General features: G+C 54.8%; 1 protein-coding gene across 26 annotated transcripts in view; it reads right to left on the reverse strand.

The window, feature by feature from the left end:
• The window catches only part of NCOR2 (nuclear receptor corepressor 2), a 222,354-nt gene that overhangs the window by 158,680 nt on the left and 35,972 nt on the right, over nt 1-27,702 (reverse strand). The window contains exon 1 of one of the 26 annotated variants that reach the window (XM_082418142.1): nt 15,970-16,413. The exons of the other annotated variants lie outside the window; for them this stretch is intronic. The gene's annotated coding sequence lies outside the window, so the exon portion shown is untranslated. Of the gene's footprint in view, nt 1-15,969; nt 16,414-27,702 lie in introns of those variants that run through there. 26 annotated transcript variants of the gene reach the window in all.

Raw genomic sequence — 27,702 nt, forward strand, 5'->3', positions numbered from 1 at the left:
GCGTCTTTCAGCAAAGATGTGGAGGAGGGGAGAGAGGGAACCAGCAGATGTCTTGGAAGGGTGTTCCAGGCAGAGGGAACAGCAAGTGCAAAGGCCCTGAGGTGGGGAACAGCAGGGAGACCCGGATGGTGAAAGTGGAGGTCACATGGGGCTTTCACTCCAAGTGAGATGGGAAGGATACCACACCTCTGGGCAGGGGTGATGTGAAGGGTCTCCTTTATCAAACCTGCCCCTGGCATCTCTGGGCTCAAGGAAACTTCAGCTGTGCCCCTGTCAAGGAGCCATGGGTGCAGGCCTCTGTGCGTAAAAGGGCTGGCCCACCTGTAATCCTTACTCTATTAAAGGAGGAAGACCAGCTTCCTTGCCCCTTACCTGGCAAAGAGGTCACTGGGCTCCCTAAGGAGGAGCCAGGACCCCAATCACAGCCTGTCCTTGGCCCTGCCCGAGGGGTGGTGGCCTGGAGTAGCTGAGGGTCACCATACTCAGAGCCAACTCAGGGTGCTGCCCACAGAGGTGCCACCTGCCCCCCGCAAGCTGGGACCAAGCTAAACAAACCCATGCCAATGGGGTCTCCACACATTCTGGCCAATCAGGAAATTATTTGGGTATCTACAATGTGCAGGCACTGTTCCAAACACTGGAGCTACAGCAGTGAACCAGTCAGACAAAAAGGCTTGCCAATCAGAGCTGACATCCAGTGACAGGTCTGTCCCAACAGGGAAAGCTCTCAGCCAGGTGTTCACCGGGAGATGGATGGACGGAGGAGGAAGGAGAAATGGATGGGTGGATGGATGGACAGACGAAGGGAGAACGGATGGATGGATGAAGGACGGATGCTAAGATGAATGAGAGATGGATGGATAAAGGGAAGGGAGAGGGAGGATGGATGGATGGATGGATAGATGGATGGATGGACGGATGGATAAAGGCGAGACAAAGGGAAGGGAGAGGGAGGGTGGATGGATGGATGTATGGATGGATGGATGGATGGAAAAGGTGATGAATGAGATGAATGAGAGATGGATGGATAAAGGGAAGGGAGAGGGAGGATGGATGGATGGATGGATGGATGGATGGATGGATGGATGGATGGAAAAGGTGATGAATGAGATGAATGAGGAGTGCATGGAGGGTTGGATGGATGAGGGAGGGAAGGAGGGGAGAAGGAGGAAGGATGGATGGATGGATGGACTAATCAACCAATGCGTATCAATTTAACTGTTCCATTTTCCAGGGGTTTTCTGGCCTTACTTTTTTAACCAACCCCCAGAGCCAAGTGTGTCTTTATTCCACTAATATCCCCACACGTCAGGCTCCCTGCAAGCCACCATGGGGGACACAGACAAGCACCAACTTCCCCATGAACCTCCCCGTGAACTTCCCCGTGAACCTCCCCATGGCCCAAGCCCATACAAGTGCTCCCCAAGCCCCAGGCTGCTGGGCACAGAAACCCTGGGGAAAACTGCCTCTGGTCCCGAACTCCAGAAGCGCAATGGGAGGGACTCAAGGCCCACCCTCCCCTGGGCACCGCTTCTCCTCCTCAAGCCATAGCCAGCACCCCTCCCTCCTGGGGAAAAGGAGAAAAGAAAAGCCAGCCCACTCCAGCCTCAGAAACATCTCCCCTGTGGCCAGCGGGATTTACAGCCCCGGGTAACACGATCCATCACACCACACGCATGCGCCAAGCAACAGCCAGAAAAACAGCTTCCCGTAGGCCCAGAATGTGGCACAGACCCCAGATCTGCTCCCGCCGGGCAGTTTTCCAGGGACCTGCTTCCCCCTCCCCATCCAGGTCAGCCAAGCCCCAGCGACCAGCTCAGCACGAGGAGTTATGAAGAGGATTTCACAGAAAAACCCCAATTTCTGGCTTCTCTGAAAACCAGGGACTCTCACATATTGCCAGCGGGGACATAAGATGGTGCAATCTCTGCGGAAACCAGTCTGGCAGTGCCTCACTAAGTTAAACACAGAGACACCATATGACCCAGCAATTCCACTCCCAGGCATGCAGCCCAAGAAATGAAAACAGGTGATGAGACAAAACGAACATGAATGTTCACAGCAGCACTATTCACAACAGCCAGAAAGTATCAACAGAAACAACCCAAATATCCATCAACTGATGAGTAGATAAATGGAATGTGGTCCATCCATTCATTGGAATATTATTTAGCCATAAAAAGGGGCATATAAACCATGAAAACATTATGCCAAGCCACATGGTGAAGGATGCCATTTATGTGCAATGTCCAGAAGAGGCAAATCAATCAAGTCAGATGCAGGCTGGTGGCTGCCAGGGGCTGGGGGAGGGGAGCATGGGGAGCGACTATTAATGGGTATTAGGTTTCCCTTGGGGTGATGGACATGTTTTAGCACAAGACAGTGGTGATGGTGACACACCACTCACTCTACTTCATGCCGACGAACCGTACACTTTAATATAGTTCAAATGGTAAATCGTATGTGTATTTTCCCACAACAAAATCACTTAGGGGCATGACAGGCTGGAGGCGGGCAGGAGCTACCCACATGGGATGGACACACCCTCTCCTGGTCAGCTATGTTCGTTTCTATCCCCAGCCTGGCCAATGGTACTCAAAGGCCAAGGGCGCCGTTCCCCTTCTCCGTCCGGCCTGGCTGGCTGGCTGGAGCCCTCACCTCCACCATCACTTCCCGAGAACCCTACCCCAACTCCAACTTGCCAGCCTGGGCCCCCACGAGCCTCTCTCTTCCTGCCGATCCCGTGGGCCCAACGCCATGCACAACCACCGTCTGTTTGCTCGCTGTCTCCCCGCCCCCAGATTGAGCTCCTGACCTGCAGTTTGAGCCCCACCTGGTATCACATGCATAGTAGGAGCCCTGGAGGCTGTGGGCTGTCACAGCCCCTCAGTCACTAAGGAAAGGTGGTACCCTCCAGCAGGCCGCCCTAATCCTAGAGATGTACCCTCTCCACCAAGCCACCTCCGGCCCGCGCATTGCTACGTGCGGAAAGTGGCCAAAGGGCTCCCACGTGTGGGAAGTGACCAAATGGGTTCAAATCCCAACTCTGCCTCGATGTAGCTGTGTGACCTTGGGCACAGTCCCGACTTCTCTGGGCTTTATTGTCCCATCTGTAAAACTCTCTTCCAAGGGCCAGTGGAAAGAGGATTCATTGGGAAAAGATCTACGGGAAGTTCAACAGCCATAAACGAGTCCCCAAAACAAGAGCTGTGGCTGTTACTACCCTGCGCTGCTCCAAAAACTGGGACGAGGGAGGGAGGCAGGCAAGGTAACAGCCACGATAGTGATGATGTTACTGGCAGAGGTAGTTACCTTGACTATCCCCACTTTGCAGATGAGCCAACTGAGGCTGGGGGAGGTGAGCCGACCAAATGGTAGAGTGAGTCCCTAATTAGGAGGTGAGACCAGGGACACCCACACCTGAAAACAGAAAAAGCAGTGGGTGCTTCCCGGGGTGAGCAGGGCCTCGCAGTCTGGAAACAAGGAGAAGGGGGGGCTGCTCTTCCCAGCCCTGAGACCTTGTCTACATGACATCTCACTCACTGCCCTCTTGTTACAGATGGGAAACTGAGGCCCAAAGAGGGTCAGCAGGCTGGTGGTGCATGGCCAGACTCCGCCCTCCTCAGCTGGATCGCTTGGCCCACGTGGTCCAAGCGTCTGGGGAGGTGGGCATAGTGGCCTGCGCTGAGCCCAGCGGCCACGCGGGGATGGGCTCCAGCTGCACCAGGACAACCTGGTCCCGGGACAGAAATGCCGCTGCAGCCTGGCTGGGAGACCATGGAGGAGAGACCCCCAAACGCCACATCCTGCATCAAACCTTCCAGGGAAGGGACTTCCCTGGCGGTCCAGTAGTTAGGACTCTGCGCTTCCACTATACGGGGTACAGGTTCGATCCCTGGTCGGGGAACGAAGATCCTGCAAGCTGCACGGCTCGGCCAACAAAAAAAAAAAAGAAGAAGAAGAAAAAAGAAAAAAAAAAAAAAAACCTTCCAGGGAAAAACATGCCCCCAGCACCTGCTCCACCTCTTACCTCCCTGAAAAAGGATCCCCAGCCACTGGGAGAACCTCCGCCCACCCCCTGCCTCTGATTCTGCTTCGAGAAGCCCTCCCGGGTTCCTCATACCCGCCCCTTGCTACCGGCAGGATCTATCTCATCCACAGGCACCCACTCACCGGAAGAATCTGATTGCCCTCACCAAACATGACTGTCCCCGTTCAACAGATCAGGAAACCGAGGCTCAGAGAGGTGAACTCACTTGCCCAAGGTCACACAGCCAGAAAGCAGCCAGGCGTCATTCTGATCCGCAAAACTGCCAGCCCAGGCCCCGCACACCCCATGCCCCCTCCCAAAGCAAGCAGGGATGCGGCGCTGGTTGGAGCTGTCAAGGAGGCCCGTTTCTGTTTCCAATTTAATTGGTACGTTTGTGTCCGCTGGGCTGCGGCCAGCTCAGCCGCCCGGCCCTGCTTCCCTGCCAGGGCAAGATCTGCTCAAAATCACTTCCTCTGTGACTCTTTTTCTTTTTTCCCCTTTTAATTTTAAAAGGAAGAGAGAGAGAGGCTGAGAGAGAAACCACAGCCCTGACAAACCTCCTGGCACACCAGGTCACAGGGTTCCGCACGAGAACCCTTGCCTTGTGACGCGACCTCCCTCTGGGGTATTTCACAAACATTACGCCGGATTTTTCCTGGCTCTTCCTCATTAAGTTCTGGGCACCCCGGGAGGGACGTGGTTTCCATTAGACCCGGCTCCTCCATCTGGCCTTCCAAACGGCAATTTTCTCTGCAGAGGGAAGCGGGGGGGACACAGAGAAGAGGCTGGTGTCTGGGCGGCGGCTGTGTGACCTGGGCAAACCGATTAACCCCCTGCCCTGAGGCTGGGATGGGGGTTGCGCCTATGAAGGGGGTCCCCAGGAGGACCCTGGGATTCTAAAGGATGAGGGGCTGGGTTCCTGGGTCCATCCACTTGGCTGCCTGGGTGGGACTGAACCAACAACCGAAGAGAAAAGAGGCCACAGAACCCAGCGCTTGACATTCTGCTAAGTGAAATAAGCCAGACACAAAACGGCAAACACTGTAGATTCCGCCCAAATGAGGTGCCCAGAGGAGTCAGAGTCACAGAAGGTAAAAGGGAGGGTGCCAGGGCCTGGGGGAGGCATAGGGGGAGTTCGTGTTCAATGGGCACAGAGTTTCTGTTTTGCAAGATAAAAAAAGTTCTGGAGAGGATGATGAGGATGGTTGCACAACAGTGTGAACATACTAAACACTACTGAACTGTACATTTAAAAATGGTCGAGATGGTCAGCTTTCTGTTATGTGTGTTGTGCCACAGTTAAAAATTTTTTTCTTTAAATTTTGAACACACACACACACACACACCTCCTCCAGGGAGGACTCCCTGATTGCTAGCTAAGAGCACCCAGCTGCTCTGTGGTGGTTCCCACTGTCAGAGCAGCCCCCATGAAAAAAGACAGTGTGGCCAAGGGTGCTGCCTAGCCCTCAGCAGCCCCTCACAGCCAAGGGCTGAGTGGGACCACAGTCAAGGGCCGGTCTCAGCCCATCTCACGTCAGCACCCAATGGCCACGGGGCACAACTGGGCCTGAAGACCGGTGCCTCACAGCTCTGGTCCCTCAGAAGTCTCCACTGACCAGCCGCTTCCAACCAGATGGCCTGGACCCAGGGAAGGGCTGACCAGAAACTCTCTGCCCCTTGAGATGGGCCCCTGGACCCTGAAACCCGAGGCCAGGCCCAAAGCAGCTCTCTCAATGCCCGCTAGACTGCGGTCTCCACCCCACGGCTCACAGCCAGTGCAGAGACCCCGAGGGTGAGGGCGGCAGCCCCTGGGTTCCCACCAACTCCCCTGCACCAACATCTGGCAAACGTGTCCACAGCTGTGCAGCTGCCGGAAACGCCTCCTCCACACACACAAGCCCTCAAGGACGGCTTTCCGAAGAATTTATGGGGTCATCCCTAATATTTCAGGGCAGATCTCTGGGGGACGTCCTCCACCACATGTGAACAAGGACAAATGTTTCTGCTGCTAAGAATAGCTGCTCTACCCCAGGAGCCCACCCACTCACCAACCGCCCTCCCATGCATCCCCCCGTCCCGGACCCCCAGCAAACCACCAGTCTGGACCCCTGCAGGCCCACCTCCCACAGGCCTGGCTGGGAGGCCCCTACTGCCACCCAGACGCCCAGGCCGAGGGAGGAAGGATCCACTTTGATCAGCTCTGTCCAAATGTGGACGCAACCAGGCCACTGAATTAGCCCGAGGGCCTTCGTTGATGAGTGTCTGATGACGAGGAGAGATCAGGAATCCAAAAGGTCCTCCAGCCCTGCAGCCAGGAGTTCCAGACAGCCAACGGCTTCCATGCCCAGGAGCGGCAAGAGTGCCCCTGGGATTTGATGATCGGTTCAGGGAGGGAGGAGAATCAAAAAGGCTCCAGGGCAGAGGGTCCCAGGCCGGAAGCAGGGAGGCGGAGAGAGAAAGGAGGACTGTGCACTTCCACCAGCCTGGCCTGCAATACCCTCAGGCGACGAGGAGGGGCAGGTGGGGCTGCGTGCGTGCGTGCATGCGTGTGTGTGTGTGTGTGTGTGTGTGTGTGCGCGCGCACGCGCGCGCGTCCATGTGAAAGGGCACAGGAAGGGGGTGGCCCAGGGGATCACAGCTTCCAATTCTTTCAGGAGAAGAAAGTCTGATTTTGAGACATCCCTCAATTTGCAATTTTTATTTAAAAAACACTGACTCGGGGACTTCCCTGGCGGTCTAGTGGTTAACACTTCGCCTTCCAATGCAGGGGGTGTGGGGTCAATCCCTGGTGGGGGAGCTGAGATCCCGCATGCCGCGCAGCCAAAAAACAAAAACATAAAACAGAAGCAATATTGTAACAAATTCAATAAAGACTTTAAAAATGGTCCACATCAAAAAAAAAAAATCTTTTAAAAAAAACAAAAACACTGACTATAAACCCAATGCAATAAATCAGTCTGACATCCAAATCCAGCCCTTGCACTGCCAGGATGTGACCTGTGGCTTCTGACGTGTGGTCAGCTGGGAGCCACAAGAGAGGGTCCAGCAAAGCCCGGGGAGCTTCAGGGAGGGGGGATGGCGAGTGTCCGACCTGGGCAAAGGCTGCAGGCGGGGCCCGGGAGGCCCCTAATGACAACAGGGAGTGGGAGGGGCTGGGCCACTTACCCATCAGTGACACCACCCTAACCCCAACAGGACACACACTGGCTGTGAAAGGGGGGGCTGGCTCATCTCCAACACACGGAGCTGTCCATGGCAAACCAAACGCCAGCGTCCTTGGGCCACCAACCCTCCTGCAGCCCTCAGTCCTGGCCTTGGGGGAGGCTGACCCCGCCTCCCAGGTCTGGCCAATCAGCACCAGTCACAGCAGCACCAGCTGCAGTGATTGATTTGGGAGGGGCTCAACTCTCAAGCTGAGCTGATAAAAGTTCATTCCCAAGACTTGCTGGAATACGGGGAACAACAGGCTTACCTTCCACTGGGGCCGCTGAGCTGGGATGAGGCTGTGCTACCAGGGACTGGACGAGGAAAAGCACCTCGTCACCTGAGCCCCTAGATCCAACCGTGCCTGAAGCTTACCTGAGCCTTTTGTGTTAAATACAGGAGAAGCAGGGAGTCTGACAATTGCAACCAAGAGACCTACGATAGCAACGCCCTAAAGCCCAACTTCTAAGCCTCATGAAATCTCCCCAGAATCAGATCTCCTCCACCCTCTGGTCTCCTCACCTGTACAGGTAGGGAGAGGTCTAAAGCCAGCCAGAAGGAGGCAAGGAGAACTGAGATGGAGCCCGGGCCAGACTCAACGTAGGAGGAAGGAGCCTGGGACACGCCTGCCCTGTCTCTCACCCAGAAGAAGTGGCGTCTCCCAGCCCAGTCCTGAGCCATCAGTGGCTCTGATGGGGATACAGCAGACAGCGGCTTTGCAGATAAAGGTGCCCCTCCTGGCTGACTCAGATCTGGGTCACTCCTCAGCCGCAGGCACACCCCACCCACACTGCCCTGCGCAGTAAATTTAGCCTCCAGCCTCAGTTTCTGGAGTAACATCCCGAGTGCACTTGTCTCCCTCTCTCTCCCGCACTCTTCCTCTCTCTCTCTCTCTCTCTCTCTCTGAACATCTGCTACCCTGAACTGAATGTGCTGATAAACAGAGGCCAGCTTGAGCAGGTCCCAGCAGCCCCAGCCAGGCCAGAAGGCAGGCATTGTCTGCAGCCAGGAGGCCAAGAGGGCTGCACCCACCTACCATCATGCCATGGGTCCCATTCCCACTGGGGCCTCAGTTCCCTGGGCTGTAAAACGGGCAGCTGCTCCTGGCCTGGAAGGTGGCCAAGGCTTGAACCAGCAGGTGGAGATCCTGACCCCACCCCCCTCAACCCCATAAATGCTAATTTCCACCATCCCTTTCCTCCCGGCCTCCATGCGGCCACAGACTTGTGCCGGCTCCCATTTCAAAGACAGAGAGACTGAGGGTCTGGGAGCAAAGAAGCCTGTCCAATGTCCCACAGATAGGAACGCGCCAGGGAAAGATTAACAAACACGGCTTCTAGCTCCCAGGTTCTAAGCAGTCACTATATTAGATCCAAGGTGAGCACCTCGCACTCATGATCACAGCCAATCCCCAACACGCTACTCGCTGGCATCAGTTCATCGGATCATCCCAACATCCCTGAGAGGCAAGACTGAGGCACAGAGAGGCTAAGTAACTGGTCTGAGGTCACACAGCAAGCAAGTGGCACAGCCTGGGTGCAAACCCAGGCAAGCCCTCTCCGGCGTCCACCTCTTATCCAATGTGTGATGGGACCCATCACCTCTGTGCCCCTGCCACCCTGCTCAGGCTGGGGGAGACCCATCTACCCTGCCAGGCTCCAGGTGTCACACCCAACATCACCGCTCATGGGTCCAGGTCAAGTTTTGCCAGCTGGAGGCGACCATGGATCACCGCAGATGGGCCGCGGCCATCTCCATGTCTAACCAGCCAGCCCCCAGAGCTTGCCGCAGACCACCGACCCCAGGCCTCAGAAGGGGAAGGGGAAGGCGGCATCCCTGCCTCCACCCCAGCCCCCGGCCCTTATCAGGACCTGGAATCCTCATTGCCAAAGTCCTGCTGCCTTATTTCCCATCCCCACACAAGCCCAAATACAAGGTCCATGAAAGCAGGAACCACATCTGTTTTGTCCATCACTGAGCCCCAGCATGCTGCACACAGCAGGCGCTCAATAAATGCTTGTTACATCTACAAACACTCTAAGAGCAAAATTCCAGGCTCTGAGCTGAAGCCCAAAGACCACTTTGTAAACAGAGAAACTGAGGCCAAGACAGGATCTACGTAAAGCCAGATTTCAGGGTGTCATCTACACTGGGCCAACGTGTCCCAGAAACTGATCCACATCTACACTGCCTGCTCCATTTTCAAGGTGTCCCAGGACTCTGATCCCTCCCTCCTGGGAGCTGCAATGCCAGCCCATCCATTAGCCATGACTGGAACTCTGAAGGCCGTCACCACCACGGAGGGGCTGTGTGGCCTTCTCCAGGTAGCCTGCCCTCGCTGAGCCTTGGTGTATCCACTTCTCAAGGGCACCTGGCAAATGAGGCAGCTTGCTGGGGGATGGCTGCAATCTGGGTGCTAGGTGAGCTGCCAGGCATGTGGGGAATGGGCATTCTGGGCTTGGGGAGGGGTCCAGCGTGGAACCAGGGAGCCTCGTGGTCCTGGGCCACATCCTTAGGGGCGGGAGAGGTAGCAGCAGGCAATGGGCGGGTTCCGGAATTTGTGGATTTGGCTTCTGAGTGAGGGAGGCGGGCTCCAGGTTCCTCAGATGGGGCTCCGCACACCGCTGGGCACCCAACCACCTCACTTTGTCCTGGGCCCTCAGGCTTGGCTGGGGAAAGGCATCACACAAGCCCCTCCCAGGGAGAGCTCTCCCAACCTCCAAAGACTGGGGACCACCTGCGGTCTTAGTTTCCCTAGATCCACTGTAAGCAAATCATCACAATCCGGGTGGCTTAAAACCACCGGAATTTATTCTCTAACTGCTCTGGAGGCCAGAAGTCTGAGATCAAGGTGTCTGTAGAGCCACACCCTCCAAAGCCTCTAGGGAAGGATTCTTCCTGGCCTCTTCCAGCTCCTGGTGGCTCCAGGCATTCCTTGGCTTGTAGCTGCATCCCTCCGGTTTCTGCCCATCTTCACACGGCCACCCCTCCTCTGTGTGTCCTCTTCCTCTTTCTGTCTCTCGTAAGGACACTGGTCACTGAATTTAGGGCTCACCCAGGTAACCCAGGATCACCTCATCTCAAGACACATCTGCAAAGACCCTTTTTCCAAAGCAGGTCACATTTAGATGGGCTGGGTATTAACAGGTGCACATGTGTTTTGGGGGCCTCCATTCACCCCACTACACTGGCCTCAGCTTTTTTCTGATTGCCCACCTACTGAGAGCTCACTCCCTGTTCGGCCCGACGGCCAAGGCCCAGCACAATCCCCATTAAGCAGATGAGAAAACTGAGGTGCAGAGAGTAAAGCCACATGCCCAGGGTTTGAACCCATTTTCTCTGAGCAGGGCACAAGGGCCTCCCTCCCGTTTAGAGGAAGCAAAAGGCTCTCACGCCCACGCCTCCAGGAGAGGGCCCACCGCTGATGACTCACTCCCACTTCACAGGCCAAGAAGTGGTTCCGCATTGTTGAGGGGGTGGGGGTGGGGGGGGGCGGGGAAGGACACAAACCCCAGAGTCTCAGTTTGCTCCTGCGTCAAATGGGAGCAAATCCCACCTCCTGAAGGATGAAAGGGGGTCCTGGAAGGCGAGAGCCTCTGCCCCCTGATAATCACCACCCCTGGTGCTGCTCCCACAGCTGCCCACCCAGCCTCCCACCTCAGCACAGAAAGGGCCATTATGACATCACAGGCCTGGAATTATGTTATTAGCCTGGGAAGGAGGCCGGACCCAGGCACAAAGGGCTCATTGTCATGTAAATCCACGACTTGGGGGGGTAGGAGGCAGCCCCTCCTGCCTTCCAGCTTCAGAGCTGCGCTGAGAAACCGACTCCCAGCCTTCCAGAAGAGTTCGGGCATCTCCAGGCCTCGGAGGCTCTCTCAGACTGGGAAGTGGGCCCTTTCCCAGGTCTGAGCCAGATCCCTGGAAAATAGCACCTGCTCTGAGGAGGGTCCCCGACAGAACCTGGGTTCCAATCCTGCCTTCTCTACAGCTGTGCCACTGTCCTCTGAGACAGGGATGGCCAAAGCGACTCTGAGGATGAAATAAAATCATCTCAAAGAGCTGAGCAGCGCCCTGGGCACAGAAACAACTGCATAGGAAACGCCACTACCTATTTTTTTAAACTTTTTATTTTATATTGGAGTAGAGTTGATTAACAATGTTGTGTTAGTTTCAGGTGTACAACAAAGTGATTCAGTTACACATATACATGTATCTGTTCTTTCTCAAATTCTTTTCCCAATTAGGTTATTACAGAGTACTGAGCAGGGTTCCCTGTGCTATACAGTAGGTCCTTGTGGGTTATCTATTTTAAATACAGCAGTGTGTACATGCACCACTACCTGTTACGCCTCTGAGTACTGAGTGCCTGTGGCTGTGTGTCTTCGGGCAAGCTGCTTGCCCTCTCTGTACCTCATCTGGAAAGGGTGATTCAGGGCCCCCATCATAGGGTTGTTGGAAGGACTCAATACGCTAAGCTGTGCAGAATGCCCGTCCCACCTGGTCAGTCTTCAGCACATGAAGCAGATGCTGTCAGCACCCCTCCCCTGCACCCTGGACCCCTCAGGGCCCCCCCACCACTTTCCTTGCTCACCAGCCCCACCTCTCTGACTATCTAGGAGGTGCAGACTTTCTGGGGATGCTTGGTGGGTTCCTACGGGGCACTCCTGAGCAAACATACCATTACTGCTTTTCCAAGGACTCTAGTTTTCCAAGAATGCCCCCAAATGCATTCTCAACCCCTGGGAGCAGAACGTCTGGGGTGCAGGGAGGTGAGCTCACCATGAATTCCAGCTCGAGGGGCCCGGGTCTCCCTAGCCGGAGCCCTCGCAGGTGTGCATATCTGTCCCCATTCACCTTGAGGGGACAGGCCCAGGTCCACAGCTTGTGGGGGACACTGAGTCAGGAACAACTGTTTGCTAAGCACCTACTATGTGCCCAGTGCCAGGGACACAGTGGTGACGAAGATGAACAAAATCCCACGTGGAGGGTTTGGGGGGACACGGCTGATGGACATATGTAAGTCCCAGGTAATGACAGTGGCAAGGTGGCAGGAGTGATTATGGGGAGATGGAGGCCTCTCTCAGGAGGTGACATTTGAACAGAGGCTCAGTGAGAGGAAGCTGTGAAGATCTCATAGAAGGGCGTCTCAAGAAGAGCACAGCAAATACAAAGGTCCTGAGGCAGGACCATGATCGAGGTTTCCAAGAAACAGCAAAGAGGCTCGTGGGGCTGGAACGCCCCTAACCCCCCCACCCAACTCCCCACCCCTCCAGGCTCTGCCCAGCAAAGCCAGAACCTGAGACGCTCAGCTGTGACTGATGTCCTCCCTGACAACACAAGCCTCCATCACTCCAACATGACGGTGGAGCCCCTCTCAGCAGCTCAGACCCCCGCCCCGGGTCCTACAGGCACCCACGTGTCTCCAGCCTGGGATACTCTGAAACCCTCCAGAATCCTGAAGCACAGAACGTGCCCTTCCTGGACCTCTTGGGATGCCCAAGGGCCCACGCTCAGTTACCAGCCGGTTCTAAGGGGCACAACCATTTGCTGACCCTCTCCCAGGAGCCCCTGGAGAAGCGTCTACCCTCGGATCAGCTTTGGCCGGACAGAAATGCTCTTCTCACGCTGAGTGCCAATGGAGATAACCCAGCTCACTCTAGGGTGAGCTGGTTACACCCCGAAGACCTTCTCACCACTGCTAGAGGCAGGAAGGCGTCCGAGGGAAACCAGTACCTACCACAGGGAACAGCAGGAGGTACGGCTGCACCCACAGGACAGAGCCAGGAGGTCAAAGTGCTCAGAGTAAAGGCGAGGTCAGCCGCCCCAGGAGTGAGCCCACAGACAGAGCTGAGAACAAGTCCCACCGTGGGGCTGCAAAGACAGGCCTCAGAGGAGGTGACTGAGACGTGGGAGCTCTGGGTGGGCCCAGGAAGTGAGAGAAGGGGCCCAGAGTCTAGGCTTTCTGGCTTTCACAGGTCATGAGCCCAGCCCCCTGTCCAGCTGACAAGTGGGGAGAGAAGAAGGAGGGGACCGAGGCTCAGAGAGGGCAAACAACCTCCCCAGGGTCACCCAGCCAAAAAACCTCCACATACAGGCTCTGGCTTGGGGTTTGAGTACCAGCTCCGGCCCTTACAAACTGTGTGCCCTTGGGGGGGTCACCTGACCCGAGTCTCAGTGTCATCCTCTGAGAAGTGGGGCTCATACAGCACGCTCCCTTCCTGTGGCTGATTTCGGTATGAAATGAGATCGTGCGGGGCCAACCACAGCCATCACATCAGGGTTATAATAGTACTAATGACAGCACCCCTCCCCCCTCAGCACGTGCCAGCACCTTCCTAAGCACTTAGCATGAATCAACACATCTAATCTTTGTGCCAACCCTCTGAGGTACCAAACACTACCCCCCTTTTACAGATGAGGAAGACTGAGGCACTGCAGGGTTAAACCACCTGCTGTAATTCACACAGCTACAAAGGAGCACGCTGGGATCAAACCCAGGACAGCCAGGCCCCAGAGCCTGTGCTCTCTTTCTTTTTAGATCACTGTAGATTCACATGCAGCTGTAAGAAATAACACAGCTGGATCCTGTGGACCCTTTAGCCAGCTCCCCCCAATGGTATCATCCTTATAATAGCTGCAACCAGGAAACTGACATTGATGCAACTGGCCTTATTCAGATCTCGGGGGTTTACATGTGCTCACTTGTGAGCGTGCGTGTGTGTGTGTGTAGATCTATGCACTGTTATCTCAGTGTAGATTCGTGTGGCCACCACCAACGACGCAGGACAGTTCCACCGCAAGGGTCTCCTCTGCGACCTCTGGTCTGATCCACCACATGTGACTGTCTTTCTCAGTGGATGGGGATTCGAGTCCCCAAGACCCTCAGGGCAGGGCAGTGGTGGCAACAACACAGCTCTGTGGCTGACCCAGGTGGGCACTGAGGGCTTGGGGGCAGCAAAGGGACATTCGTGGGATCCTCTGCTGCACAGGCCTTTCCCGAGGTCCCCAGGAGAGGCCTGAGGACAGTGGGACAGCGGGCAGCTGGAGTGGGCAGCCTGGACACCGGGGAATTCCCCACTGGCTCCTGCTGGCCTCAGAGGAGAGGCCCCGAGCCAGCCACTGGCCCAGCATCCGGTGTCACTTACAAACACAGGACAGTTGCCACCCTCGGCGGGAGAGCCAGCCCTGTGCACCCGGCCCCCAGCCACGCCAGGCACTGTCAGGGTGTCTGGCCCAGGCTTGGTGAGGGACGAGGCAGAAATAGGCACGCACTGGGGAAGCCCCAGGGACCGCAGCCCAGGTCCAAATGCAGACTGAGGCTGGGGCTGGGGAGGGACCCTTCTCACCTCGCTGGGGTTTCACTTCTATAAAATGGGAGGGCTCTCAACAGGGAAGAAAAGAAGAACCGATGGAGACCAAGATGTAACTAACTTAATGCAAGCTTGTGGTCTGCACTGACGGAGCCTCCCCACGCCTGCCCGCTTGAGGCCCCTGCAGGTGTGTTTCAGCTTTCCCCAAGGCAATGTGTGGGCTGCTCTCCCTGAATGGACAGGAGAACTGAGGCTCCGTGGGGTTCCGTGACCTGTCCAAGGTCACCCTGTCTGTGAGGGGTGGGGCAGGGACCTTTCATTAGCCCCCTTACGCCTTTCAACAACTTAGAAGACAGATGAAGTATCCATTTGCCAGATAGGGAAACCGAGGCTCAGAGCTGTGAAGTGACTTGTTCAAGGTCACACAGCCAGGATGTGAACCCAGGCAGTCTGGCCACAGAGCGAACCAGGAGGTTGCATCCCTCCCCCCACCTCATCCTCACACCTGTGTGGCCCCTATTACTGCCCCATTTGACAGGCAAGGAAACTGAGGTTCGCACAGGGGAGGCCCAATGTACAAAGGGACAAAACCAGGATTCAAACCCAGGTCCGTGGCAACCAAGCCACGCCGTCTGGGAACCCAGCCCTCCCTGGCCTGTGCTCACACGCCCCACGAGACGTCCCGCTGCCTCCCAACGGCCCCGGCGCACCCAGACCTCAGGACAAATCACTCCCTCATCCCCTCCGCTTGCAACTGAGGGCTCCTTGTGAGCTCGGGAAGCCCTTCCAACTTTCCAGTGTTTATCCGAGCTCCTCGCTGCCAGGTCCCTGGGCAAGCCTGGGCCAGTGGCGCTGATTTCAAACCAGACACGGGCACCCAGCCAAGAGCCATCGCGGTGGGAGCCGGGCGCCGGGGCAGCCGCAGCGCTGCCTGCACCTGGCCCCCTCCCCTGCTCCATGGCCACCGAGGCACCCGCCCCCAAAAGCCCCAGGCCCCCAACCCACCCCCCGGGGCCAACACCGATGAACAGACGCCAGGAGCACCAGATCCCTGGTCCTGCCCGCTCCCCCGCAGGGACGCGCACGGTACGGGGGCTCCAGAAAAGCAGCACTGTGCCCCCCACGCATCACTCCCATCCTCCCGGGCCACCCGCCTGCCCAGCACCCTTTCTGGGGCTTCAGCAACTCTGATAAGGCGTCAGGGACCACTGTGCCCCAGCCATCGCCCGCCTGCCGGGGCAGAACCGGGGCAGAACTGGGGCGTCAGAACACAAGCCCGTCGACCACCAAATGGGGTCCCCGGCGCAGGTCCCGGTCCTCCTGCCATCTGGGGCCCCCAATCTCTGCCCCCTCTCCCCCCTCCGGGCGGCCGGGTCACACCGCATCTCCCTGCCCACTGCCAAGCCCGGAAACTTCTCTTACCCGAGCACATGACCAGCCTCTCGCTCACGTCAGCTCCAAACACAACTTGAAGGAACTCTCCCACAAAAACAGAAAAAACAAAAAGAAAAGAAAAAGAAAGAGAAGTAGAAGGTGCCAGCAAGTGGGTCAGCGGAGTCCACACACACACATTGTTCTGCTGGCTTCCAGAGGACACACCGCGTCCAACCTCAAACCCATCCTTCCTCCAGGGCTGACCCGGGAGAGGGGCGGCCCCACCGAGCAGCCGTGCCGCCTTCCCGCGAGACTGCGGGCTCCCGCCCCGGCTGGGGGGGGCCCTGCAGCCGGCCCGGCGCCCCAGGCCCCCGGCCCGATGCCCCCCCTTGGATGGGGTGGGCAGAGGTCCCCCAGGGACCACCCACGGGACCACCCGACCCACAGCAGGGTGAAAGCGCGGCGTCGGGCCCCAGAATCCCTGCTTGCCTCCTGCCCCTCCGGGCCTATAAACACAGGGAATTACATAAGTCCACTCCTCTCGTTGGGAAGCCAAAAGTACGAGCTTTTTCTCCTAGCCTTGGCAGTAAGTAATAATTCCTCATCGCCATGGTAACCCTGGCGGGCTTCCAGCCGACACTCCGGGAGCTGAAACACGGGGAGGCCTTTTTATAGCTCGGTAGAAAAACCTCCTCACTGTTCACCGCTCGCAGGCGAAAGCGAGCTCCAGGCCAGCGTCTCGTCCTTAACCCGTCTCCTCCCAGCCGGACCGTCCACCCGGAGGGCGGCATGGCCGCCCCGGCCCGGACCCGGCGTGAACCGAAGCCGCTGCCCCTGTCCCTTCCCGGCCCTCCTGTCTCCAGGGTGACATGGCCACTGGGCAGGCTCTGTCTTTAAAATATTTCTGTCCTTGTCATCTCAGGAAAAGCAAACATGACCCCCTCACATTGGTATTCTGAACCAGGGTCGTAACAGTGACAGGCCCAGAGGGTGAAAAAAGACACAGTCACAAACACACACACACGCACGCACACACACAGTCCAAAATGGACGGCTTGGTGGTCAGCCAGGGGTCTGAACCTTGGCTGCAACTAGCTGTGTGACTCAGAGACAGGTCTGAGCTTCTCTGGGTGTCAATTTCCCATCTGCAGCCGGGCAGGCTCTGCTCTGCTTCTCCAGCGCTCCGAGCAGCAGCGATGAGGTGTCAGGGGAAGCTCCAGAGGGATCTCCAGATTCGCTCCCCTGCCCCCAGCAACCAGGAGTTGGGCCCAATGCTGTTTGCCTGAGATGGCACCCTGAGTGATGCCAAGGGGTCCCACGGGGTACAGATGCAGGGACAGAGCACAGCAACTGCAAAGGTCTAGAGGCCGGATCGAGTTTGGTGTGCTGCAAAAGCACAGAGAAAAATGGTGTGGCCGAGTGCAGTGGTGAAGCGGGGAGAGCATTAGAAGTCAAGGTCAGGGAGTGATGGGAGAGGAGTGGGGGAGGGAAAGCATGAGAACTCTGGGCAAACCATGTAACTCCGTGGACTGGAGACCCTCCCAAGAATAATAACGACAACGATAGTTAACAGTAACACGTACTGTGTGTCCAGCGCTGTGTAAGCACTTCACATGTTAACCCATCTGTCCTCAGGACAGCACAACAAAAGGCAGGGGCACCCAATATACAAAGAAGGAAACAGGCCCAGAGAGGTCAAGTGGCTTGCCCAAGGTCACACAGCCAGAAAGTGGCTGAGCTGAGGTTTGAACCAGGCAAATCTGGCTTGCATCAACCCTGCCATTGGGTATAATCAGCAGGGATTCACAGAGTGTTTGGGGCAGATCACATTTGTATGTGACAAAGGTCCTTGGCCACTGAACTGGCCGGGGGACCGGAATGGCCACTAGGTGACCTGTGAAGAGGCCCACGTGGAGGCCACATGTGTGCTGACTTTCATCAGTTCACCCTCCAGCCTCTCCCAAGAAAACTTGTGGAAGAATTCTACAGATCTGCCTTCTTTTATAGGTGGGGAAAACGAGGCACAGAAAGACGTGAGCAACCAAAAGCTATATTTTTAGACCAAAGATCCCGCCCATTGACTTTCACCCTGACTGTCAGGAGACCATGAAACTCAGGAACGGGCCAAACTGGGCCCACTAAAACACGGGCAGGCGGCGGAGCCCAAAGCAGCAGGGTCAGAACGCACGGGTTCCTTTTGTTCTTTTCTGTTTCTTTTGACACAGACCTGCACCCAGACTTTCTCAGGGGCTGGCCCTGGAATCAGGAGTAACACATCCACAGCCCCACCAGAGTTATTTATGCTTTGGGCAGGTTTGACGCAGGGCTGTGTCATTCCGGGGTCACTTTTTGTGTCTCTCTCCTCCAAGAAGCTGGGGAGCAAATGGTTTGCTGAGTGACTCTATGAAGATGGCAAATCATCACAAACCAGAAACAGCCCCTGGCAGCCCCCTCTAGGCAGAGCCAGTCACCGAAACCAAGTTTCCATTCGGAATAAGTTAGTGTGTGGTCGTCCGCTTAGCAAAAGAAGGTCTCATCCCCCAAGCCTCTGATGGTGAGTATCCCTCGGTGCTCTGGAAAAAAATCAAGATTCACCAACATGTACTTCTAGGAACCTGTCTTCGGGCAAAGCTTTAGATGGTGGAAAAGGTAAGTGAAGACGTTGCAGGATACACTGTGATGGGGGCCACAGAAGCATGGGGTCCCCAAAAAGAGGCAGGAGGGGTCCCTAGACCGAGTGGCCCTGGGTAAGACCCCTAGCCTCTGCAGACATCAGTCTGCTCAGCTCTGAAATGGGGCACACCTGCCTGTTGTCTCTGTCAGGGTTAAGAGAAACTACACCTCTGGGGGGCTCAAGGGACCAGAGGAGACCCCCAGTCACGGCTCCTGCTCAGTATCCAGCTCCAAGTGGAAGGGACCCCCACTCGCTCCCTCCCCACGTGGCTGCTTCCTGACCCGGCCAGTCTCCGAGATAAGGTTGGAAGCAGGGGGACTTCCCTGGTGGCGCAGTGGTTAAGAATCCGCCTGCCAATGCAGAGGACACAGGTTCGAGCCGTGGTCCGGGAAGATCCCACATGCCCCGGAGCAACTAAGCCCGTGCGCCACAACTACTGAGCCTGCGCTCTAGAGCCCGCGAGCCACAACTACTGAGCCCGCATGCTGCAACTACTGAGGCCTGCGTGCCTAGAGCCTGTGAAGCCCGCGCACCGCAATGAAGAGTAGACTCCGCTCACTGCAACTAGAGAAAGCCCGCGTGCAGCAACCAAAACCCAACACAGCCAAAATTTAATTAATTAATTAATTTTTAAAAAAAGGTTGGGAGCAGGGTGGGGGCTGGGGGATGAGAAAGAGAGAACGAGCTAGAAACGTCCAGCTGTGTTTTTACCTCTTCCTCTCCTTTACTGAACCCCAGTGCTCCCAGATTTGGGCGGGTGACTACCCCCTCCCTGGGCAGCCTAGGTTTCCTCATCTGAGAAGCCACTTACAAGATGATTTTGTGGATGTCCATCAGCACAATGAGAGATTCTTCAGCCATAAAAAGGAATGAAGTACTGATTCTTGCTACCACATGGACGAACCTCAAAAACATCATGCCAAGTGCAAGAGGTCAGACACAAAAGGTCACATTTTGTATGATCCCATTTATATGAACTGTCCAGAACAGGCAAATCCAAAGAGACAAAGCCAACTGGTGGCTGCCAGGGGCTGCGAGGAGGCAGGATGGGCAGTGAGTGCTGTTGGGTTCAGAGTCCCCTTTTGGGGTGATGGAGATATTTCAGAAGTAGACAGAGGGGTTGGTTTACAGCATTGTTTTTTTTGTTTTTGTTTTTTGGGGTTTTTTTTGGCTGCACCATGCGTGTGGCATGCAGGATCTTAGCTCCCCGACCAGGGATTGAACCCGTGCCCCCTGCAGTGGAAGCACAGAGTCTTAACCACTGGACCACCAGGGAAGTCCCTGTACAATGGCTATTTGTTTGTTTATTTATTTATTTATTTATGGCTGTGTTGGGTCTTCGTTGCTGTGCGTGGGCTTTCTCTAGTTGTGGCGAGTGGGGACTACTCTTTATTGCAGTGCTCGGGCTTCACATTGCGGTGGCTTCTCTTGTTGCGGAGCACGGGCTCTAGGTGCGTGGGCTTCAGTAGTTGTGGCATGCGGGCTCAGTAGTTGTGGTGCACATGCAATCTTCCCAGACCAGGGATCGAACCCGTGTCCCCTGCATCGGCAGGTGGATTCTTAACCACTGTGCCACCAGGGAAGTCCCAACATTGTTTACATACTAAAAAAAACCAATGAATTGTGCACTTTCAAATGGTTAATTTTACGTGATGTGAATTTCGCCTCAATTCAAAATAAATAAAAAGGTGGTTTGGTTGAATGGACACCATTCCAGTCCAGTTTACTGACCTTCTGAAAGCCATGTCCACCTTTAAGAGTCCCTGACGTCAGGCCTGGAGACATCAGACATTCAACAAACATTTATGGAGTGCCAGCGATATGCATTGGGCACGAAGAATAAGCAGGAACAATATAAAGTTCCCTGCCCTCGTTGGGGTAACTTGGGGAAAGGTGAGGAAGTCAACCACAGATAAAGATGTGATGAAATTCAAGGAATGACAGCAGCTATGGACTGGGGGTTTCTGAGGTGGTGACAGTTCAACAGTGGCCTGGATGGAGTAAGAGAGAGAGGTGTGGAAACTTCTCAGAGAATAGTATCCGAGCCAAGGAAACAGCCAGGGCAAAGGCCCTAAGGTAAGGCTGCATCGCACTTGGTGAGTTCCAGGAGCAGCCAGGTGGCTGCGCAGCACGGCAGGGTAGGTCAGCCTACTGGGATCGTGTAGGTCTTCATAGTCCACAGACAGATCTTAAAGTGTGATTAAAATAAAATTCACAACTGCATTCGTTTCCTACGGCTGCTGAAAAAAATTACTACAGACTGGACGGCTTGCAGCGAGGGCAGGGTGTTCTTTCACAGTGCGGGAGGCCAGCTGCCCCAAATCAAGGTGTCAGCAGAGCTGTGTCCCCCCGAAGCCTCCTGGGAAGGATCCTTCCTTGCATCTTCCAGCTCCTGGTGGTACCAGGCTTCCTTGGCTTGTGGCCACATCGCTCCCTTCTCTGCCTCTATCTTCACACGGCCTGCTCCCTGGTGTGTCTTCTCTTACAAGGACTTTTGTCATCAGCTTTAGGGCCCACCCGAATCTAGGATGATCTCATCTTAGACCATTAACTTGATCACATCTGCAAAGACCCTTTGTCCAAATGAGGTCACATTCACACGTTCCAAGTGGATATTTCTTTGGGGGACCACAACTCAACCCACTGCCACAATCAAGACTCACAATTCAGCAGCATCAAATGCCCGGAAACATCCCTCATCTCCCCTCTCCTTTCCACACTGATTCCAGGGGACCAGGCTGGAAGCTGCAGGGGCAAATTCTTGAGCATCTTGAGGAACTCATCCATCCCTTCTCCCAGGGGGCCCCCTGCAGCTGGCCCTCTCCCGGCCTGCGCCAGACAAGAACAGACCCCAAAGAACCCAGACCCCCTTCCCTGAAAGACGTATCCATGAGCCACTCACAGGCAGCTGGCAGGAAAGGGGCCTCCCTGATGGGGAGCCTTTGCCCCTGAACGGAGACTTCCCCAGGCCAAATGCACTGCACTTCACTACTTCTTCCAGGCACAAAAGCATCACAGTTAACCCCTTGGCCGTTTTGGCTAAAGGTAGTGAACTGTCCCCTAAGGCTGGTTTCCTCTGTGCTGTTTTTATTTATTTATTTATTTATTTTTATTTATTTATGGCTGTGCGAGGGCTTTCTCTAGTTGCGGCGAGGGGGGGCTACTCTTTGTTGCAGTGCGTGGGCTTCTCATCGTGGTGGCTTCTCTTGTTGCGGAGCACGGGCTCTAGGCGCGCGGGCTTCAGTAGTTGTGGCACGCGAGCTCAGTAGTTGTGGCTCGCAGGCTCTAGAACGCAGGCTCAGTAGTTGTGGCTCACGGGCTTAGCTGCTCCACGGTACGTGGGATCCTCCCAGACCAGGGCTCGAACCCATGTTCCCTGCATTGGCAGGAGGATTCTTAACCACTGCGCCACCAGGGAAGTCCCTGTTTTTATTTTTAAAAGGTGCCGCTCCCACCCACAGCAGCTGTGAGCTGGCCGCAGGCAGGGCTAACTGCTCACATCGAAGTGCAGTGCCATCCTGCAGCCAAGGGCACAGAGCAACTGGCAATGATGGCTGGGGCAGGGGAGCCCACGCCTGGGCAGCAGAGGAAGGAGGAGGTGTCCAGAAAAGCTCCTGGCCACCCAGCCAGATGCCGGAACCCAACCCAGGAAGAACAAATTACACCAGACCAGGGACACACACTCCCAATGTGCCAGGCACTGGGGAGAACAGGTTTCACACCTGTGTGCTCCTTGATGCCTCACAACAATCCTACGGGGTGTTATCATCCCCATTTTACAGATGGGGAAACGAAGGAACAGAGAGGTGAAGTGACTTGCCCGAGGGCACACAGCTAGTAGTGGCAAAGTCAGGATTTGAACACGGGGTGGGGGGGTGTGATGCCCAAATCTACATCACTAACCACTAGGGTTTACTATCTCTCAGAACACGTTGAGCTCCTCTGGAGGGCTCTGGGAGAAATTCTGCAGCCTCAGGCCTCCACTTTTGGAAATGGTATCTCTCTGGAGGCATTAAATGTGAATTCTCAAGTCTTGGGACCATCTGTGACATTCCCTGGACCGGTCTGCCCAGATCACGGAGGACAAAATATTTTGAGATGAAAGTCACAGCTAAGAACAGAGGCCACAGAATGATGACAGCCAGCTGTGGCCAACAGGGAAGCTCTTTCTGGCACACACAATGTTTTTTTTAAAATTAGGACATTGCTTATAAAATCCAGATTTCCAGCTTCTCTTGGAAAAAAATCAGAATATCCAGCATGCCAGTTAGCCACAATCCCCACCCCTCCCTTTTGCCTCATTCCTTTCCTTGACTGTGTCTGAGTTTGGAACACTCCTTTCCCTCACCTTGGCCACCTCCCCCCAGTGTTGAAAATAGCTGAACAAGCACTGAAGGCTTCATTTGGCAAGGAAATGGCAAAGAGAAAGGAGTGCCATTCTTGGGGCTGCAGGTGACTCCCCGTCCCCCCTGGCTTGCTGTGCTGGTGGCATGAACCTGCCTGAGAAGAAGGCCCACACAGAAGGAAGCAGAGCTGAGACAGAGCCAGCTCTCCAAGGTGTGCTTTGAGCCCCTGGATCCAGCCATGCCTGAACTTGTCATACCCTGGACTTTGCCATTAGGAATGCCCATCAATTCCTCCTTGTGGCCTAAACCTGAATGTGTCTCCACCACAACTCAGGAGTCCTAACTAATCACCCTCAGGTCTCGCCTCAATTGATACTTGTCCAAAGAAGCCTGTCCTGACCACAGGCAAATTCGAAACTTGTTACGCTCCAGTGATACAGCCTGAACTCTGTCCACATGACCCTTACTGTTTAACTGACCCTCTCCTTCTGGACACTAAACTCCTCAAAGGCACGAACCATGCCTGACTTCCATCACTCTGACCCCAGTGGCCTACAAATAGCCAGAAAATTCCAAGTGCCCAATAAATGTAAATTAATCAACCAGCAAAAGAACAAAAGGGAGAAGCAAAAGCCATTAAACTTGATTTCTGCCTTAAATGTGGTAAAGGACCCAACCCCTGAGGTCTATAGAACAGCCTCAGATCCAGAGAACTACTCCTGCTGCCCCTGGCTCTCAACATTCCTGCAACATCATGACCCCAGGGCCTTTGCACATGCTGTTTTCCCCCTCCCCGACCTAGCTGGCTCATCCCTCTTCCTTGCACAGGTCTGGTTCCTTCTCATGGTCCAGGTCTCAGTTCAACTACCAGCTCCTCAGAGACCACCCTTGATTCCTCTACCTAAAACGAGCCCCCCAGAAAGCAGAGTTGCCCCACCCTGCGTTATTCCACAACCAGCATTTCCCTGCCTTGCAACAGCATGTTTGTTTATTGTACTGCCCATCTCCCCATCAGTCTGTAAGATCCACAAGGCAAGGCCCTGGTGTCTTGTTTGCTGTGTATCACACCCCACCCCACTCCCAGGAGGCCATGGGGACACCAGGCTGGCTGCAAGGAGGCAGGAAGCAGACCCTCATGTCCTGACCAGTCCTGCCCAGCCCAGAGCAGCTGCTGCATGCCTGAGGGCCCTACGTTACACGGGGAGGCTGGCCCGCCGCCGGTGCAGCCCTGCCAAGGGATTCATTCTGGATCCAGGCTCAGGGAGGGCTGCAGGTGGTGCCTGCACAGTCCCCATAATCAACAGCAGGTGCTGTGGAGTCATGCTTCCTGGGTTCAAATCCCAGTTCTGCCAGCTGCCAGCTGTGTGACCTTGGGGAAGTCACTTAACCTCTCTTCGCCCGCAGCATCCTTACATATAAAATGGGGATGATAATACTAGCCCCTACCTCGTAGGGCTGCCTCAGGAAGCACATGAGTGAATGTATATGATACATTTAGAACACAGCCTGGCATAAAGTAAATGTGCAGGAATCATTAGAGATTATAGGGTTAATAATAATGATAATGGCAAACTCTCACATAGCACTAAGGCAAGCAAAAAGTCAGGAAATGTTGGTTTGGGTAATAAATGCAGTATTTGCTCTGTGCCTGGTCCTGTTTGAAGTGCTTTACACAGGAGTTCCTACAAGGTATGTTTGTTATTCTTCATTCAACGTGCTTGTTCCAGCTCTTCCAGGCAGCCTCCCCGGATTGCTCCAACCCTCAGGAGCAACACGGACACACACAATTCCTCATGTGAGTCTGTCCTCAACTCCCCTCTCCATCCCAGGCTACAGGGAGGGGCAGGAGAGCCCCCAAACCCCACGAGACTGAAGTCAGCACAAGGGTGTACATGCCCCACACCAGCTCAAGCTGCAGCCCCTGCTGGACTCCCCAAAATGCAGGCCCCATCGGGCACCCCAGAAAGTGAAACGTGCTCCCTCACTGCAGTCTGCAGTGGGGCACCTCTTGGTGGAGGCCTGGGCATCCCAAGGGCATCCCAAGGGCCCAGGCCCCACTGCCCCTGACAGCGTCAGATGTCTGAGACACAGGGCACACCGTGAAAGAGGCAGTGACTTTGGCTGGGGGTCTGGGGTCTGCGTAGATGGCGTGTGAGAATAATACTGCCCCCCCAGCCACTGCCATCCTTTCTGTCCCCCAAACGATACGGGTGCAGCTGGTCTCCTGGCCACCCAGCACAGCAAGGACCCCAGTGAAGCCAGCCTGTGGCGTGCACGGGCCCTTCACTTCTCGGACGGGAGAGGCAGACCCCTCCATGCCAGGGTCCTGATGTGGCCCCAAACCAGGTGGTAAGAGCTGGTTAGAATGCCGGCCCCAGCACCCACCTGCTGTGTGACCTCACTCAAGTCCCTCCACCTCACTGAGCCTCAGTTTCCTCATCTGGAAAATGGGTCTCATGATCATTATCACCGGCAGGACAACGAGTGTCCAAAGAGCCAGCAAATCAAAGCCACAAAAAAAGAAAGAGAAGATCTAGAAAGAGGCTATTTTAATTTCTGCAAATGGGCTTGCTGTGTCATTAAATGAAACAAAATTTTATTTCATGGTTCAGAATGGTTTCTGTTTGGATTTACGGCAGTCGTGGAAGGAATGAGCTGATCTTTTCAGCATTTAAGCCTCTGGGTGCCTTGAGCCACCCTAAGTTTTAGCATCTCCCTCAAAGGGCACACGCTCAGCAGAGACAGCATTCCAGGTAACCCACACAAGAGGACCTGGAGGCTAAGTCAGGAGACCTGGAAGGATGCGGGCTCTGGGGCAGACAGCCTGGGTTCGAATCTCACTGGTTGTGGGACCTCAGGCAAGTCACTTAACCTCTTTGCTCCTCAGTTTCTTCATCTGTCAAGTAGGGATGACAACAATCCCTGCTTCACAGGGGGGTCGGAAGATTAATAAACTATAACAGGTAAAGTGCAGCATGATTACTATGATAAACCCCGTTAGTATTATTGCTGTCATTTGCTGCAATTTCAAAAGGTTTAGAAAGCCAACTGCAGGATAAAGACAAGTCCACCGGGATCCCGGGTGTCTGGGGGACCACCACCACCCAGGCTCACTGGGAGCCCAGAAAGGCAGCGCCTCCCTCCTCCCTCCAGCTGGGGGCAGGGATTCCTATCAGATGGAAGGAGATACATGTCAGAGCTGAAGATTAAAAACAAGTACAATTATCGGGCAGGCATCCATCCATAATTATGAACTTGATGTAATTAGGCACCCCACTAACTTCATTACTTATTTATTTACGGGATTGCTTATTTAATTTACAGGCCTCCTTCTCTGAAAAGTCATCTTGGCTAACACCCCTCGGGCGAGGGAGGAGGGGGCCCCCTCCTCTGTCCCCACCCCCACTCCTCATGCTCCTGCCTCGCCCCAAAATAGCTCCCCAGAAGACCTCTGTGACTGAAACGCAAAGCCTCACATGCACTCAACAGTGCTCAGTGCCAACAGGCAGTGCTTGACCTGGAAGGTGGAAGGTGCAAAACATCCTTTACACCTTCATCTCTCCAGCAGAGGAAACCCAGGGCGAAGAAGGGTGATTCTAGGCACCGCCACCCTGTCACCAATTCCTGACGTGACCCTCTGGACCAGCAAGCACATCGGTGCAACCAATGGGGCTGGTACTCCCCAGCTTGGAGAAGGATAAAGAGCGCCCAACTCTCACCAAATGACCTTCGATAAGTCACCTGACTTCTCAGAGCCTCAGTTTCCTCAACTGTCAAATGGGATTATTAAGAACAACACTCACAGCTAGCTAACCCTGAAACCCCCAACTGCTGCTAGTCATTGCTACCCTGTGGCCTCAGCCAATGCAATAAGGCAAGAAAAAGCAAAGTGGCTTAAAGACTTTCTAGCTTCATTCATTAATAGCCAAGAACTAGAAGCAACCTAAAGGTCCATCAACTCATGAATTGATAAACAAATGGAATCATATATGCACACAATGACAAGTGAATCTCAAAAACTTCACGCAGAGCGAAAGAACCCAAACACCAAAAAGTACCTACTTTATGATAATTTTATTATGAAAACCTAGAAGATTCTATAACCTCTATGACAGCAGATCAGTGGTTGCTTCTGGTGCAGGGTGGGTGGAGATTCTTTTGGGGTGATGGAAACGCTCTACAACCTGATGGTGGTGGTTATATGAATGTTTACATTTGTCAAAACTCATGGAGCTGAACCCTTAAAATGGGTGTATCTTATTACAGGTTAATTACATCTCAGTAGGCTTTTTTTTTTTTTTTTTAAACTGTAACAGAAGAATATGTACATATATTAACACCACTAACTCCAATCCCCATGCCCAGGGACTATATCCCCATTTCCAGGTCAGGTCTACTGGTTCCTTCACTGCCCCTCAAGTTCCCCCAAAGCCCCTGATTTATGAGCCCTGGACAAGTCAGGCAAGGACTGAATCCCAGATTTATCCCTTCCTTCCTGGGTCATTTAGGGCAAATCACTTTGCCTCTCTGCCTGTCATCTACAAAAGCAGGGTTATAAATAGCATGATCCTTGGAGAGTTATTGTACACTAAAATGAACCAAGGTAAAAGTACCTGCTGCAGGCCCTGGCATACAGCAGGGGCCTCGTTACTGCTGCTGCTAAACAATGAACGGGCAAGCTCCAGGCCCAGTGTGGACAGGGCTGGCCAGGATTCTTGTCCCCCCGCCCTACATAAGCCCCCGGCCACAAGACTCCCAGCC

This window comes from Balaenoptera physalus (assembly GCF_965194825.1).
Source record: "Balaenoptera physalus genome assembly, chromosome: 12".
NCBI classification, from domain to species: Eukaryota; Metazoa; Chordata; class Mammalia; order Artiodactyla; family Balaenopteridae; genus Balaenoptera; species Balaenoptera physalus.